This window comes from Neolamprologus multifasciatus, chromosome 11, assembly GCF_963576455.1.
Source record: "Neolamprologus multifasciatus chromosome 11, fNeoMul1.2, whole genome shotgun sequence".
NCBI lineage: Eukaryota > Metazoa > Chordata > Actinopteri > Cichliformes > Cichlidae > Neolamprologus > Neolamprologus multifasciatus.
In genome coordinates, this window is record NC_140449.1 from 2,482,346 (window position 1) to 2,497,917 (window position 15,572).

General features: G+C 40.6%; 1 pseudogene; it reads left to right on the forward strand.

The window, feature by feature from the left end:
* Nucleotides 1–2,597: 2,597 nt before the first annotated feature.
* Nucleotides 2,598–4,375, forward strand: LOC146507572 (E3 ubiquitin-protein ligase TRIM21-like; annotated as a pseudogene).
* The last annotated feature ends 11,197 nt before the right edge of the window (nt 4,376–15,572 follow it).

The window sequence follows — 15,572 nt, forward strand, 5'->3', positions numbered from 1 at the left end:
CCCGAGATGTCCAACCATACTGGCATCATGCGCTAAGCTAAGCACCTGCCCTCGATGTGGCTTCGGCACCACCACCTGCGTAGCACCAGGCAAACCACTACAGTCAGGGGACCACCTTCTCATAAGAACTCCGTCTTGCACAAAAAAGAAGTGGGGGATTTACTTTCTGCACTCGTGGCTGCGGATATAAAGCCAGTGATGAGTCCTTCTGCTGAGCGGTTTTCAATGCATCCCTATTCAACTTTTCATCCAGCTCTGGCATCAGTTTTGTCACATCATTGCCACTTCCTATTCTGCCACTCTCACAGCTGGGAGACTTTCTTTCATCTAGCGTCGCCATAAATGTGTCAGCGACATCCACAACATCGTCAAATTTGCGCGATTGCGCACGAGTAATAGCACAAACAGGAAACACACTTGATATAGGGGTGGCAGCATCAGTAACAGAAGCAACAGGCGTTTCCACCACTTCAGGCGGGGGAAAACTGTCCCACCAGCCAAGTCATAATAGGCAACTGGGAACTCACGGCAACTTTAACATGCCCCGTTATTACGGGCGAATGCAAATGCACCTTGTGTAGCGGCGCCCGAAGAACATCTTAATTCCCCAAACTAACACATCTGAATCACAAGCAGTTTTATCTGACAATGGCAGTACACTGTCCCACATAAATGACTGATGCGCACCGGTGTCCCGAAGAATAACAGGCACTTTATCCCTCTCTTCTCCCGTCACAGAAACAAAGCCTTTGGTGATAAATGGTTTAAAACGTGGCTCTATTTCAGCATCCGCTGGTGCAAATCACGGGTGGAATGCATTTTAGGCGAAGGGGCAACTTTAATAAGACCTACGCCGGCTGGATTTTTAGAGCCTTTGCGCTGCTCCTTCCTCCGGAGCGCGGGACAGACAGCGATCAGATGTCCGGGTTCGCGACAATAAAAACAGTCGCGATTACCACCATCCTCCTGTCTATCCTTCAGCCCTACCTTTGGTGATCTTATCTTCCTCTCCTGTCCCACCCTGATATTTTGTGCGACAGCGGCTGAGAATATAGTTTTGTGAGTGAGAGTAAATTCATCAGCCATCACTGCCGCTTTAGCAAGTGACGTCACCTTTTGCTCGTTCAGATAAATGACTACTTGGTCCGGCAAACATTTTTTGAATTCCTCTAACAAAAGAAGCTCTTTCAGCCCCTCGAGATCCTTCACTTTACTGGCCTGCAACCATCGTTCAAACAAGCAACTTTTTTCACGGGCAAACTCCACAAATGTCTGATTGGCAGTTTTTTCACACGTCCTAAATTTTTGACGGTAGGCTTCTGGGACAAGCTCATGCCTGCAACACAGTCTTCTTCATAATGTCATAATCCAGGCTATCTTCAATTGATAAACTGGTACACACCTCCTGGGCTTTGCCGACCAGTTTGCATTGCAACAGCAGTGGCCAAAACTCCTTCGGCCAGCTTAACACGGCCGCTATACGCTCAAAAGCGTTAAAATAGGAGTCCACTTCGGCCTCACGAAATGGGGGAACCAGTTTAACGTGCTTAGTGATGTCAAAACCTGTTGAGACAGCGGTGGATGTACTAGGATGACTAGAGGCAGATGTGGAGGGCTTTCGCTCCAGCTCCAAAGCTCTGACACGGAGGTGCATTGCTTGTACCTCAAGCTCTTTAGCACGGGTTTCCACCTCCCTTATACGGAGGGTCAAACGGAGATCCTCCGTAGACCGCCCCACCAGGGGTTCCCCGGACGTACCAGACTCAGCTGCATCAGAGTCCACCTCAGCCGGGAGCACGTTAACAGGCCCTTTGGCATCCGGCTCCGGCTCAGCCTCCGGAGCCACCTTCACACCCCCGCCGCCAGGCTGCTCTGCAGCTGCCTTCGGGGCAGGAAGGATGCCTCGCTCCACCAGCCCTGCACACAAAGCGTCCTTAACCTCCGCTTTACGGGCATTATAGACACTTGAACATCATAAAAACTAGCAATAATGAGCAAATTGGCTTTCCTGCACTTCACTATTTTATCCCATGAAGGCGAGGTAACAAACTCATCCAAAGAAAACTCCATAATCCCACACACCTACTATCCCCACACCAAGAAAACTGCCAAACAGACCAAAACACACGAAAACCACAGAAAAAGGCAGAGGACGAGCCCCCAGTTCATGTTACGACCCGTCTAGGGCCAGGCAATAACATGAGTGAGGCACTCGCTTCCCCTCCAAGACCCAAGCAGCCACAGGAAACAAATCCTTTAGTTTCAATGTGATTTATTTACAATGTGAAAAAAAGGAACCAAAACGGGAGTGTCAACATTTCAGGGTGAGCCAAGGCCAAAACAATAAACAAAACAAATCTACACAAATCCCGCACCCCTGACTTCACCAAAACAAAGTCAAAAATAAAGACAGAGTCTAACCTCCTTAACTAACTCAAAACAGGAGAAAAACGGGTGATCAAAAGAAACGGCAGCTCACCCCTACCCACTCAACTTCCTCAACTTTCAAGCGCACTGCAGCCAGCGGCTGCCACAGGAATACTGCTGGGTCGTGAGGAGAAACGCGAGGACCTCTCCGGCTGTAGCGCTGACATCAGTCAGCACTGGGACATGAATGAGAGCTGTCAGTGTCCCATGTGTAAAGAGACTTTCTACACTCGACCTCAGCTGAGGGTCAACACCTTCATCTCTGAGATGGTTGCTCAGTTCAGACGTGAAGCTCAGCAGAAAGCCAGCAGCAGCAGCTCAGAGCAACAAGCTGCCAAACCAGGAGAAGTTCCCTGTGACGTCTGCACTGGAACCAGACTGAAGGCCCTGAAGTCCTGCCTGGTGTGTCAGACCTCCTACTGTCAGACTCACCTGGAGCCTCATCTGACAGTGAAAGGCCTGAAAAGACATCAGCTGATTGATGCTGTGGAGAACCTGGAAGGCAGGATGTGCACGAAGCACGATAAACTCCTGGAGATGTTCTGTAAGACCGACCAGCTCTGTTTTAGATCACAAGGCTCATGAGTTTGTTCCTCTGAGAGAAGAATATGAAGGAAAGAAGGCAGAGCTGGAGAAGACAGAGGCTGAGATTCAGCAGATGATCCAGAAGAGACGACTGAAGATTCAGGAGATCACAGAGTCGGTGAAGATGAGTAAAGATGCTGCAGACAGACAGAAAGCAGAAGGTGTTCAGGTCCTCACGGCTCTGATGGAGTCTGTTGAGAGACGCCTGAAGGAGCTCATGAAGGAGATCGAAGACAAACAGGAAGCTACAGAGAAACAGGCTGAAGGTCTCATCAAAGATCTGGAACAGGAAATCTCTGAGCTGATGGAGAGAAGCTCTGAGGTGGAGCAGCTCTCACGCTCTGAAGACCACCTCCACCTCCTCCAAAGCTTCTCCTCCCTGAAAGCTGCTCCACCCAGCAAGGACTGGACAGAGGTCAGAGTTCATCCACCATATGAGGGGACTGTGGGGAGAGCTGTGGCTCAGCTGGAGGAGACAGTCTGGAAACCCATGAAGAAGAAGCTGTTTGAGGCTGAGCTGCAGAGGGTCCAGCAGCATGAGGTGGATGTGACTCTGGATCCTGATACAGCTCATCCTTATCTCATCCTGTCTGATGATGGAAAACAAGTGTACTGTGGTGATGTGAGGAAGAATCTTCCAGACAACCCTGAGAGATTTTCTCCATGTCCTTGTGTTTTAGGAGAGCAGAGTTTCTCTTCAGACAGATTTTACTTTGAGGTTCAGGTTAAAGGAAAGACTGAGTGGGATTTAGGAGTGTCCACAGAGTCGATCAACAGGAAGGGAAAAATCTCACTGAGTCCTCGAAATGGTTTCTGGACTGTTTGTCTGAGAAATGGAAATGAGTACAGAGCTCTCGATGACCCTTCAGTCCCCCTCTGTCTTCATCCTGGTCCTGAGAAGGTGGGGGTGTTTGTGGATTATGAGGAGGGTCTGGTCTCCTTTTATGATGTAGGTGCTGCAGCTCTGATCTACTCCTTTACTGGCTGCTCCTTCACTCACAAACTCCACCCATACTTCTGTCCATGTCCTAATTATGGAGGTAAAAACTCTGCACCTCTGATCATCTGTCCTGTCAATCAAACTGATCAACGACTGATTTAATTGGATGAATGGTTGATTTTTCTTGAAGGGAACAAATGAACATATTGAGTGTAAATCCTCCACAGTCTCCATGTTTCTATAGAATCTGATCATCAGGACTCTGATTCACACTTTGATTCTCATGGAGTTTGATTTGAACAGAAGAAAAGTTGAATCAGGAAATGTTCCCACTGATGGAGACTCGAGCTGAAGAGCAAATATCAGAGAATAAATGTCCAAAAGCTTCATTTACAATAAAGTTTGTTCAATGCTTTGAGTGAATCCAGACTCATGTGTGGCTGTTATACGGAGCATCAGAGTCCAGCTGATGTCCAGCTCCTTTGGGACACAGCTAGTGTGTACTTGTGATTTTCAGATGAGTTTTGGGAGCTATTTTAACATTGGACTCTATGGAAGAGTTCCATGGAGGAGGCTGTGTATTGGTGACATTTATGAAAGAACCATAACATGTACTACAATAATAATAACACTGGATGAAAGAGGACAACGATGGCTATGTTTTGAGGGTAAAATGATGGCTACAGACTGAACGCTGTGGACACAGCAGCAGTTTAAAGAGAAGATTTTAAGATAAATTTTCCCCCTGCTCCCACTCTAGCAGTTGATTCCGACCCATACACACCCATTATAAACTCTGAAACAGGTGAAAAAAAGCATGAAACTTAAACTGGCGCTGACAAAAAAGTATAACAGATATTAAAAAGATAAATACAAGCTGAATAGTTCAATGGCTTGGCTGCATTTTAAAGTTTGAATGGTGTCTGTCGGTCAACGTATGGCTAAGTAGTTGGAGTTGAAAGAGGAGTAAGTCAAATGAGAATTTGAAGATTCTCCCCTTGAAATACATTATTTAAATTTTTGTCGAATAAAGTTGAATAATTTAAAAAATATAAAAGTTAAAAATGAGAAACATACAAGCACACGTGTCTGAAAGAAGAGGAATCTAATGGTGGTTGAATGGTTGAAGGAGATAGCGTACAAAAAACGTAAGGAAGGTGAACAACTCATAGCGTTTCAAAAACGTTTGACTCCTTGGCTTAACATGAACTTACAGACACTCTTTACCATCAGAGGACATAAGCTCTGTCACTGCAGTCACATCACCAAGATCAACAACTGTTTTAAATTTCAGAGCCAACAGAAGTTACATCGTGTTTATTATTTTACTTCTCTGTGTCCAGTACTGAAGAAGATGGAGAACGTCCTTGCAAGCATTTACAGTGCTTTACAACTTTAATACACCATCTGTCATAAAAACAAGACAAAAATATTTTAGCAATCTGTCAAAAATGCACTTAAATAAAAATTACATCGCTATTAGGCAAATAAGATTCAAGATTCAAGAGCTTTATTGTCAATACAACAGTAATTCAATTCAATTCAATTTTATTTATATAGCGCCAAATCACAACAAAAGTCGCCTCAAGGCGCTTCATAGATACAGAGAAAAACCCAACAATCATATGACCCCCTATGAGCAGCACTTTGGCGACAGTGGGAAGGAAAAACTCCCTTTTAACAGGAAGAAACCTCCAGCAGAACCAGGCTCAGGGAGGGGCGGGGCCATCTGCTGTGATTGGTTGGGGTGAGAGAAGGAAGACAGGATAAAGACATGCTGTGGAAGAGAGACAGAGGTTAATAACAGATATGATTCAATACAGAGAGGTCTGTTAACACATAGTGAGTGAGAAAGGTGACTGGAAAGGAAAAACTCAATGCATCATGGGAATCCCCCGGCAGCCTACGTCTATTGCAGCATAACTAAGGGAGGATTCAGGGTCACCTGGTCCAGCCCTAACTATATGCTTTAGCAAAAAGGAAAGTTTGAAGCCTAATCTTAAAAGTAGAGATAGTGTCTGTCTCCTGAATCCAAACTGGAAGCTGGTTCCACAGAAGAGGGGCCTGAAAACTGAAGGCTCTGCCTCCCATTCTACTTTTAAATACTCTAGGAACAACAAGTAGGCCTGCAGAGCGAGAGCGAAGTGCTCTAATAGGGTGATATGGTACTACAAGGTCATTAAGATAAGATGGGGCCTGATTATTTAAGACTTTGTATGTGAGGAGCAGGATTTTGAATTCAAATCTGGATTTAACAGGAAGCCAATGAAGGGAAGCCAAAACAGGAGAAATATGCTCTCTCCTTCTAGTCCCTGTCAGTACTCTTGCTGCAGCATTTTGGATTAGCTGAAGGCTTTTCAGTGAGTTTTTTAGACTTCCTGATAATAATGAATTGCAGTAGTCTAGCCTGGAAGTAATAAATGCATGAACTAGTTTTTCAGCATCACTCTGAGACAGGATATTTCTAATTTTAGAGATGTTGCACAAATGGAAGAACGCAGTCTTACATATTTGTTTAATATGTGCGTTGAAGGACATATCCTGGTCAAAAATGACTCCAAGGTTCCTCACAATGTTACTGGAGGCCAAGGTAATGCCATCCAGAGTAAGAATCTGGTTAGATACCATATTTCTAAGCTTTTCAGCGCCGAGTACAATGACCTCAGTTTGATCTGAATTAAGAAGCAATACTGTACACTGTATACTGTATACACAATATACAGTGTACCAAAATTCTGTTTCACCCCACGCCCCCATGGAGCATTTCTAAGTATATCAAAGATATCGCCAAGAGATATAAAACTAGAAATTAAATATAAATAGCGTGCTAAATTTTGGTAAAATTAAGGGATGCAAAGGTACTAATTACTAACTATACAATAATATACAATACTATAATGATAACTATCTGTACGATAAACAAAGACAGGACAGAGACAATACAAAGTGTGCAGTGGTATTGAATACCAGGTTCAAGTTATTGTCAGGATATTATAGACGAGACATGACAAAATGTGCAAATGTAGTATAGTTTAGATGTGTGTTCAGTCACTATGTGACTGAGTGTGCAAATAAGCATATTGTTCCCAGGTGGATTGTGTAAGTTTTGTTGTTACTGACTCTTTTGGTGAGTACTGTAAGGTGTTTGTAAAGGTGTATATCAGTCCTTTGGTGGTTGAGGGCTCCGCCTGCTTGGGGGAAGAGGTTCTTGCATTTTCTGGTCGTTACGGTTTTGATGCTGTGAAACCATCTGCCAGATGGAAGCACAGAGCAGTGCATATGAGGGTTGGAAAGTCCTTCACTATGCTGTTTGTACATCGGATAATGTGTTTGTCGTAGAGTTGGGAGATGGGTGGGAGAGGGCCTCCAGTGTTCCTCTCTGCTGTCCTCACTATCTGCTGCAGAGACTTCTTTTCAGCGAGGGTGCAGTTTGCTTACAGATGTAGCAGCAGAGGACGCTCTCAGTGGTTCCCTGGTAAAATGATGTGAGGATGGGAGGAGGGAGACTGGCCTTCTTCAGTTTCCTAAGATACGTAGGGCTTTCTTCATGATGATGGTGGTGTTCAGGTTCTAGGAGAGGTCATCTGATATGCGCACACCCAGGAACTTCCCACTGATGACCATGTCAGCAGCAGACCCGTTGATGTGGGCTGTGGGTCGCTGGGCTCTTCCTGAAGTTACCAACCATCTCTTTAGTCTTCTGAACATTTAGAGACAGGCTGTTATTCTGACACCAGGTGTTGGACCTCCTCTCTGGATTCAGACTCATCGTTGTTGGTGATGAGACCCACCACTGCTGTGTCATCTGCAAACTTGATGATGTGGTTTGAGCTGCACTGTGCAGCGCAGTCATGTGTTAACAGGGCGAACAGCAGTGGACTAAGCGCAGCCCTGCAGCGACCCTGTACTCAGTCTGAGGACTTTGGAGGTTTTATTTCCCATTGGGACAGACTGGGGCCTGTCAGTTAGGAAGTCCAAGATCCAATTGCAGACGGAGGTGTTTATTCCTAGTAAGTCCAACTTCTTTACCAGGTTCTGGGGAATGACTGTGCTGAATGCTGAGCTGAAGTCAATAAACAGCAAATAAACTGAATTCACAATTATATGGTCAGCACACTGGGCTTCAGCAATGGATTTGTCGTCTTCAGTAAAAAATGTATGTGCTTTAGGGTTTTTTTTCTGAATGCTTGTGTAAAAATGTCCAATTACTCACACATCTGGATCACAAGACATCCATTAAACCAACCGCCCTTAAAGAACCCAGCAGCACTGGTTCAACTTGACACAAAGGAAGAGATGCTTTGATTTTTCTTATTTTAATTACAACAAAACTGCAGTAAAAGGACAAATTCAGCAAGTGTGTTTATGAAAAAGAGAGAACGTACAGGTGAGTGGGAAAATATTCTTTTAAGTTTAATAATGTCAAGGACCCTGGGTCTGAGGGACAAGATAAAGAAAAGATAAGATAAGATAACATAAGCTTTATTAGTCCCACCCGTGGGAAATTTGTTTTGTTACAGCAGTGGACAGTGCAAAGTTACATAGAAAAATTAGAGAAAAACAAAAACACTGGAATAAGATATCAATAAGATACTGTACACAACTGTACACAATAGAATAAAATAAAATACTATATACAATCAAATAAAATAGAATAAAATAGAGCACAAATGCATGCAAAAATATACAATTGCTGTACCCAGGGTTCATGAGCAGATTATGGACTTGTTTATGTTCGATGGGGTGTGTATGGTGCTGCTGTCTGTTTCCCGGTGTACTTGTGTGTGTTGTCCTGGTTTTCCTGGCACACCAGACCTGGAGGGTTTTTCCCAATGACTGTCATTGGTTTTTCCCTGGCCCCACCCAAGGAGGAGGATCACACACACCGACACACCTGCAGCTAATCAGGATTGTTGGGGGAGCTACATAGCGGTGTGGCTGAGGCTGTGTCCCAATCCAGCGACCGCACTCTTTTTTTTTTTTTTTTCAAAACTTTATTTGAAATTATAAAGCGAACAGTCAGTCATTCCAGTTCAGTTTGTACAGTAGACATACAGGGCAAATAAGAGTAACAATATACAGTACAATGAAATAAGAAGGATAAATAAATAAAGGGGAAAAAGGGGAATGTGACAGACTTCATAACAACTTTGTACTTGAAAGTTGTGACAGCTCATTCGTTAAACATTTCTGAAAGAATTTCAATCAATGATAAACCTTTTTTATTGGAAGTTAATTTAAGAGAGTTTAAGTAATATTCAATTTCAATCAAAAACAAATTAAATGATGGGGTTGAGTTTTGAAATTTACATTTATGTATATGGAATTTCCCTAATAAGATATAAAGATTGACAGTGGCACATATTTTTTTCTTTCTTTTCTTCTTTCTTTTGTTTCAAAATAAGTGATAATGTTCTTCCCTTCAATTTTGATTCTATATGTTGTTTTGCACAGTATATAATTTTCAAGCTCTCTCCAAAATGTAGCACTATATGAACAGCCATAAAACAAATGAGTAACACTTTCAAGTTCAGTTTTACAAAAGGTACATTTTCTATCAATGTCACAGAATCTTGAAATGTATGTCTTGGATGGATATATGTTATGTAATATTTTCAAATGTAATTCTCTAACTTTGTTTGTGATACAAAATCTAAAAGGAACAAGCCACGCTTTATCCCAGTTGATATTATCAAAAATAGCATTCCAAAAAAACTTCCCTCTTGGAGTTATTTTCTTCGCATTATACAAACATTCTCTAATATGTTTATTGGTGCATTTCTTGCTTGAGAAATCAATACCATTTATATAAAGAGTGTTAACGGATGCATGTGGTGTGTTCTGTTTTTTGTAGCTTTTCATCAACTCAGTCAGTCCGCTGGGAACGGACTTTATTACAGAGCTAAAATCTTTAAATTTGACAGGTAATGTTTTTTCTGTAATAAAGTCATTGTAACTAAGTAGCTGGCCTTCAGCGTCAAATAAGTCTTTTAAATAGATTATATTTTTTATCAATCCAATTCTGCAAATACAGTGACTTGTTCCTCTTAGTAATACATTCGTTATTCCAGATAATAGATCTATGTGGAGAAAAGTTATGTGAATAACATAATTTCCAAGCCAACAATGCCTGTTGATAAAATGCAGACATTTTAACTGGTAACTTTGATATACTGTAATTACAAGACAATAGGAACTGTAAACCTCCAACATTTCTAAAAATGTTATGTGGAATGAAATGCCATAATGATCCAGGAGATTTTAAGCATTCTTTTAGCCATTTCACCTTAAATGTATAGTTCAGGTCCATAAAGTCCAGAAGGCCAAAACCACCTTTATCTTTAGGTCCACAAAGCAATGATTCTTTTAGATGATGGTGCTTATTCTTCCATACAAAGTTAACAAATAAGTTATTAACATTTTTACATGTGGAATCATACACATTAAGGGAAAGGGGTGGATACACAAATCTGGAAACACCTTCAGCTTTAGTCAAAAGGATTCTACCAAAAATTGATAGGTCTCTTTGGAGCCATAAGTTTAGTATAGTTTTAGTTTTTTCCATCCTGGGAGAGAAGTTGAGTTGTTGACGCTCTGTGTCATTCTTACAGACATGAATACCAAGGTATCTAACACAGTTTTTGACAGGAATATGGTATAAGGATTTGACATTTGATTGGTACAAACATTAATTTAATTTCACATTTAGATTTATTTAGTTTTAATCCAGAGGCAATTGAGAAATCATTTATTAATGAAATAGCATTTTCAATCTGATCTTTGTTTTTTAAGAATAAAATGGTGTCATCTGCTAGTTGAGTCACTCTGATTTCTTTACCAAAAATAGATAAACCTTTAATGACTGGGCTATTTAAAATGTGCAATGAAAGTAGTTCAGCCACAATCAAAAATAAAAAGGGTGAAATTGGGCAACCCTGGCGAACAGATCTCATGACTGGAAATCTTTTAGTAGTATTTGGATATAGTATAACACAACTGTCAATATTTTTTTAAAGCATTTCGACAGTTGACACAAAGTTTGGACCAAAACCAAAGGTTTTGAGTGCTTTGAATAAGAAATAATGTTCTACCGTATCGAAAGCTTTATAAAAATCAAGAAACACAATGAGGGAATCATCATCTATATTGTCAGAGTAGTCTAATAGGTCAAAAAATAAGCCTTATGTTTGAACTGATATGGCGGTTGGTCATAAATCCGGTTTGCGTTTCAGCTATGATCTCATCAAGATTTTTCTTTAATCTTTTGGCATAGACCAATGAGATAATCTTATAATCTATGTTCAAAAGCGTGATAGGTCTCCAATTTTCTATAACAAGAAGATCTTTATCAGGTTTAGGAATTAAAGTTATAATACCCTGTTTCATGCTTGTGGACATTTCTTTTCCATCAAGGCATTCCTTAAACCAGACCTTCCCAAAGTGTGGGGCCCGCCCCCTAGGGGGGGGCGCAGAGTCATTGCAGGGGCGCGGTGTGAAAAGGGGGAAAAAACAAAACGCTTGGACACTGCTAGCACGGGGCGCCCACAGAAACGCAAAGCAGGAGATGAAGCATCGCTGAATATGTTTCCAAACCAACTTCATTCTAAGACAAAGATTAGAAAATATGATGAAGCAAATCTTCCCTTTGGCTTCACCTGCACAAGTGCAGAGGTAGGTCTCCCTGCAGGGTTGGTTTTCCCTGCGTCGGGAGCAGCGCTGGGCTGTTTAAATCACAGACAAACAGGATCCCACAGTTGTTTATGTTTTTAAACCTATTTTGCACAGAGAGGCATTTTTTGAAAAATGTATTGATAACAATGTTGAACATTATTACACAGAAAAAAAAAACTACAGTAAAATAATCACAGCGTGACGCCTCTGCCTTTGTAAATGGAGGGACAGTAACTGCGTGTAAAACCTGCAGATAGTCAGATTAACAGTATTTTGTCTCTGTCATTCTGCAATTCATCTCATGTAAACAATAACGTGGCCACAGCGTGACGTGAAAAAAGACACATACCTTTGACATTGACGAACTCTGTATTTCTCGTCCAAACGTAAACGCAAAAAAGGAGTTTTAAAAAAAACCTCCGTTTTCGGTGATTCGAAACGCCGTTTACGTGGACGAAACAGCTGTCTTTTCAAAAATCCCCATGTAGGTGCGGACGTAGCGTAAAAGAGTTAGTAGTGTATTTTATTACTACCTGTCGTTTATTGCAGATTACTTGTATTTGCTTAATTGTTTACTAAATGTTTGAGGTGTGATATAAACCGCAATGGAGCAAAATATGGGTGTGTGTGGTTGGAGGATGTGTTCGTGCGTGTGCGCGTGCATATGCGAGAAGGGGGCGGGGGGCGCGAACATTTTTCTTGTAAAACAAAGGGGGGCCCAGCAAAAAAAAGTTTGGGAACCACTGCCTTAAACAATTCTAATAAAGGATCAACAATGATATCCCAGAACTGTAAATAAAATTCCACTGACAAACCATCATTACCTGGAGATTTGCCCTTTTTCTTTGATCGAATTGCCTCTGAAATTTCTGATTTTGTTATGGGACGTTCACAATTAGTTTTGAAGTTTTCTGAGATAGTTGGTGCAAAATTTTTAACTGACTTGATAAATCTATCACAATCATTGATATTACAATTTGATTTGTATATATCTTTGTAGAATGAACCAACATGTTGTGAGATATCTAAATAATTAGTGGTTATGTTATTATCAATCTTTAGAGCAGATATATTGTTTCTTCTTTGGTTTTGTTTCTCAAGAGCAAAAAGTAACTAGAATTTCTTTCACCTAGTTCTAGCCATTTTGCTTTGGACCTTACAAAAGCCCCTTTAGCCATGTTAATATATGCATTATCTATTTCTTCCTTTAGTCTTTTCAATTTAATTTCTTCATCATCTGATAGAGCATCTTTCTTCATTAATATGTTCATTCATAATACTGATTTCTTTAGTGTCATTTCTTTTTTAAATTTCTTTGGTTCGCCTTATTGCTGCTTCTCTTACCTTGAATTTGAAAAATTCCCATTTTAGTGTGTGATTCATATTGGTATCCCCGAATATCTGTTCTGCCGTTTTTTCCACTATACTACAAAATGTATCATCATTCAATAAATTATTATTTAGCTTCCAAAAACCACGTAGTTTACTTTGACTTTGTTTATTGCCAACTAAGTGAATTGTGATCAATTTGTGATCAGTTAATGGAGCAAAATCACGAGAAGATTCTGAAACAAAATGTAAACATGAAGAAGATATTAACCACAAATCAATTCTGGATTGTAGAGATCTATTCGCATTGCTCCAGGTAAACTCTTTTGTATCAGAGTTGAAGAATCTCCATACATCTATAACTGCAAGTTGTTCACAGAAAAATGCAGTGCTTTTAAATTTTGAGTGTTGAGATGTTCTTATTGGTACTCTATCTATAAGATCGTCTGGAGCATCATTATAATCTCCTCCAAGAATCATGTGGGCTCCCTTATATTTTGATTTAAAAAAATCAAGTTTCTCAGATAATTGTATGCACATAGATTTGGCCTGAGTTGTGTTGTTATGACTGTATAAATTACAGACTATAAAGAAGGTGTTGTCCAATTTGAAAACCAGAATAATCCATCTGCCTTCATCTGAAGACAATGATTCAATAATATTACCTTTAAAGTTGTTAAGGAGAACGGCTACGCCTGCCGAACGTTGAGAGGCGTGGCAAAAATAACACTGATCACCCCACTGTGCTTTCCAGAATTTTACATCATTATCACTCGAATGAGTTTCTTGTAGAAAAATCAAATCAGCATTTTTCCGTCTACAGAAAATGAAAATTGACTTTCTTTTGGTACTGTCACGAATACCTTGAGCATTAAGGGATAGTATTTTTAAGGAACTGAAATGTAAGTCTGTCATAAGAGAAGAAGGGAATGAATAAAGTGAACTGGATGTCTGTTAAATTAACTAGAAACTTATAAGGTGCTAAGGTATAAACACCTAAAGAAGATACTCTCAAACAGGAACACTAAATGTTGAGTAGAAGTCTTCAGACTCTGTTTATTTTTCTTTTCCCCATTGAAGTGACCCAAATGCTTAAGCAAATTAACATTTATACACCAATAATAGTAGGATGTTTAACTACTCACACTGTAAAACATAAGCAAGTCCAAACATAACCATAATAATGTTTGCCAAATATTGGTACAACTAACTTGGAGGTATGAAAGTTTTATAGAAAATTTAAAGAGGATATTATTGGTTGTAAACATATTACCTAATGAACCTGAGGTATTTCAAGCAAAAACAAAACAAAAAACAATATACAAGTGCCTCAGAATTATTAAATATTGAACAGTAACATTGGGAGCCTGAGGTAGTTGAAATACCTGTTAATGTTAGGTAACTTACAGAGTGAACTTAAAGTATTTCAGTCATCTTGCTGATCTTTTAATAACCTCTTGTTTATGCAGTGTGTCAATGATGGCCACAGGACCAATCCATTTGCTCTTCTTTCCCTCGTCACGGGCTTGTTTGACAGTTGGCCACAGTTTATTTCTGCACTGTCTCTCCATGTAGGTGAGATCTTCAGCCAACCTGAGATTCTTCTTCTTCATCACAGCAGAGTTGAGGGAAGCTCTCCACACTTTGTGTCGGTAGGTGCGCATGGTGAACTGTATGATGATGGGGCGTGAGCGGTTTTCATCTCTTGTTCGACCAACTCTGTGAACAGTATCTATCATGAACTCGAATTTGTTTTTTTCCTCTGGGATGATCGGGGCGATTATATCCATCACCTCTTTTCTTATGTCTTCGTTACTTTGCTCTGGGAGATTCAGCAAACGCAGGTTCCACCGCCGACTATATCTCTCCGTCTCCTCTTGTTTCTCTTGAAGTGCAGCAATGCGATCTTTCAGCTTCTTCACAGTAACCTCTGTCTCTTTGCTCTGTATTTCGAGACCTTTCACGTGATCCCGCACGGCAATAATCTCCGCTGTGTTTTTGTTCACCATTTGTTCGAATTTGGAGAATCTGTCATTCAGCCCATTAATAGCTTTCAAGATGTCGGCATTGGATACAGCTTCCTCTCTCACCTCATGCGCTTCGATGCGGCTCTTCTTTGGGTTGGGGCTGTTAAGAGGGGTCTGAGGGAGAGGTTTGCATAAGCTTGCAAAGGTTTTATCTGGCTCCAAGTCCATTATCAGTCCTTCCTTTCTTCTTGCCTCTTTTTTGGCCATTTTGCAAGCTTATCCCATGGCTATTAGCTAAATGTTTCTATACAAGCTAACACGTCACCATGTCAGAAATCAGCAGGGGGGGAAAAAGAAACTCAGTTCGGTCTGATTTTATGTTATAAAGATGTCCTGTACGTGAGCAAAACACAAGTGCAATGAGTCACTTCTAATAAAGATACTTGAGTGTCTTTGAGTGAAGATTTAAGGTGATAGGACATATAAATAACTGCAACTTGAATCTTTACTAAAGCTCAGAGTTCAAGCTCACTGCTGTAATAACTAATAACGATTAATATGGTAAATAACTTTGATATTGGCCATATTATATTTACATTACACAGTGAGATGACTTTAGTCTCATGAACAACATCAGCTGATTGTTATTTACT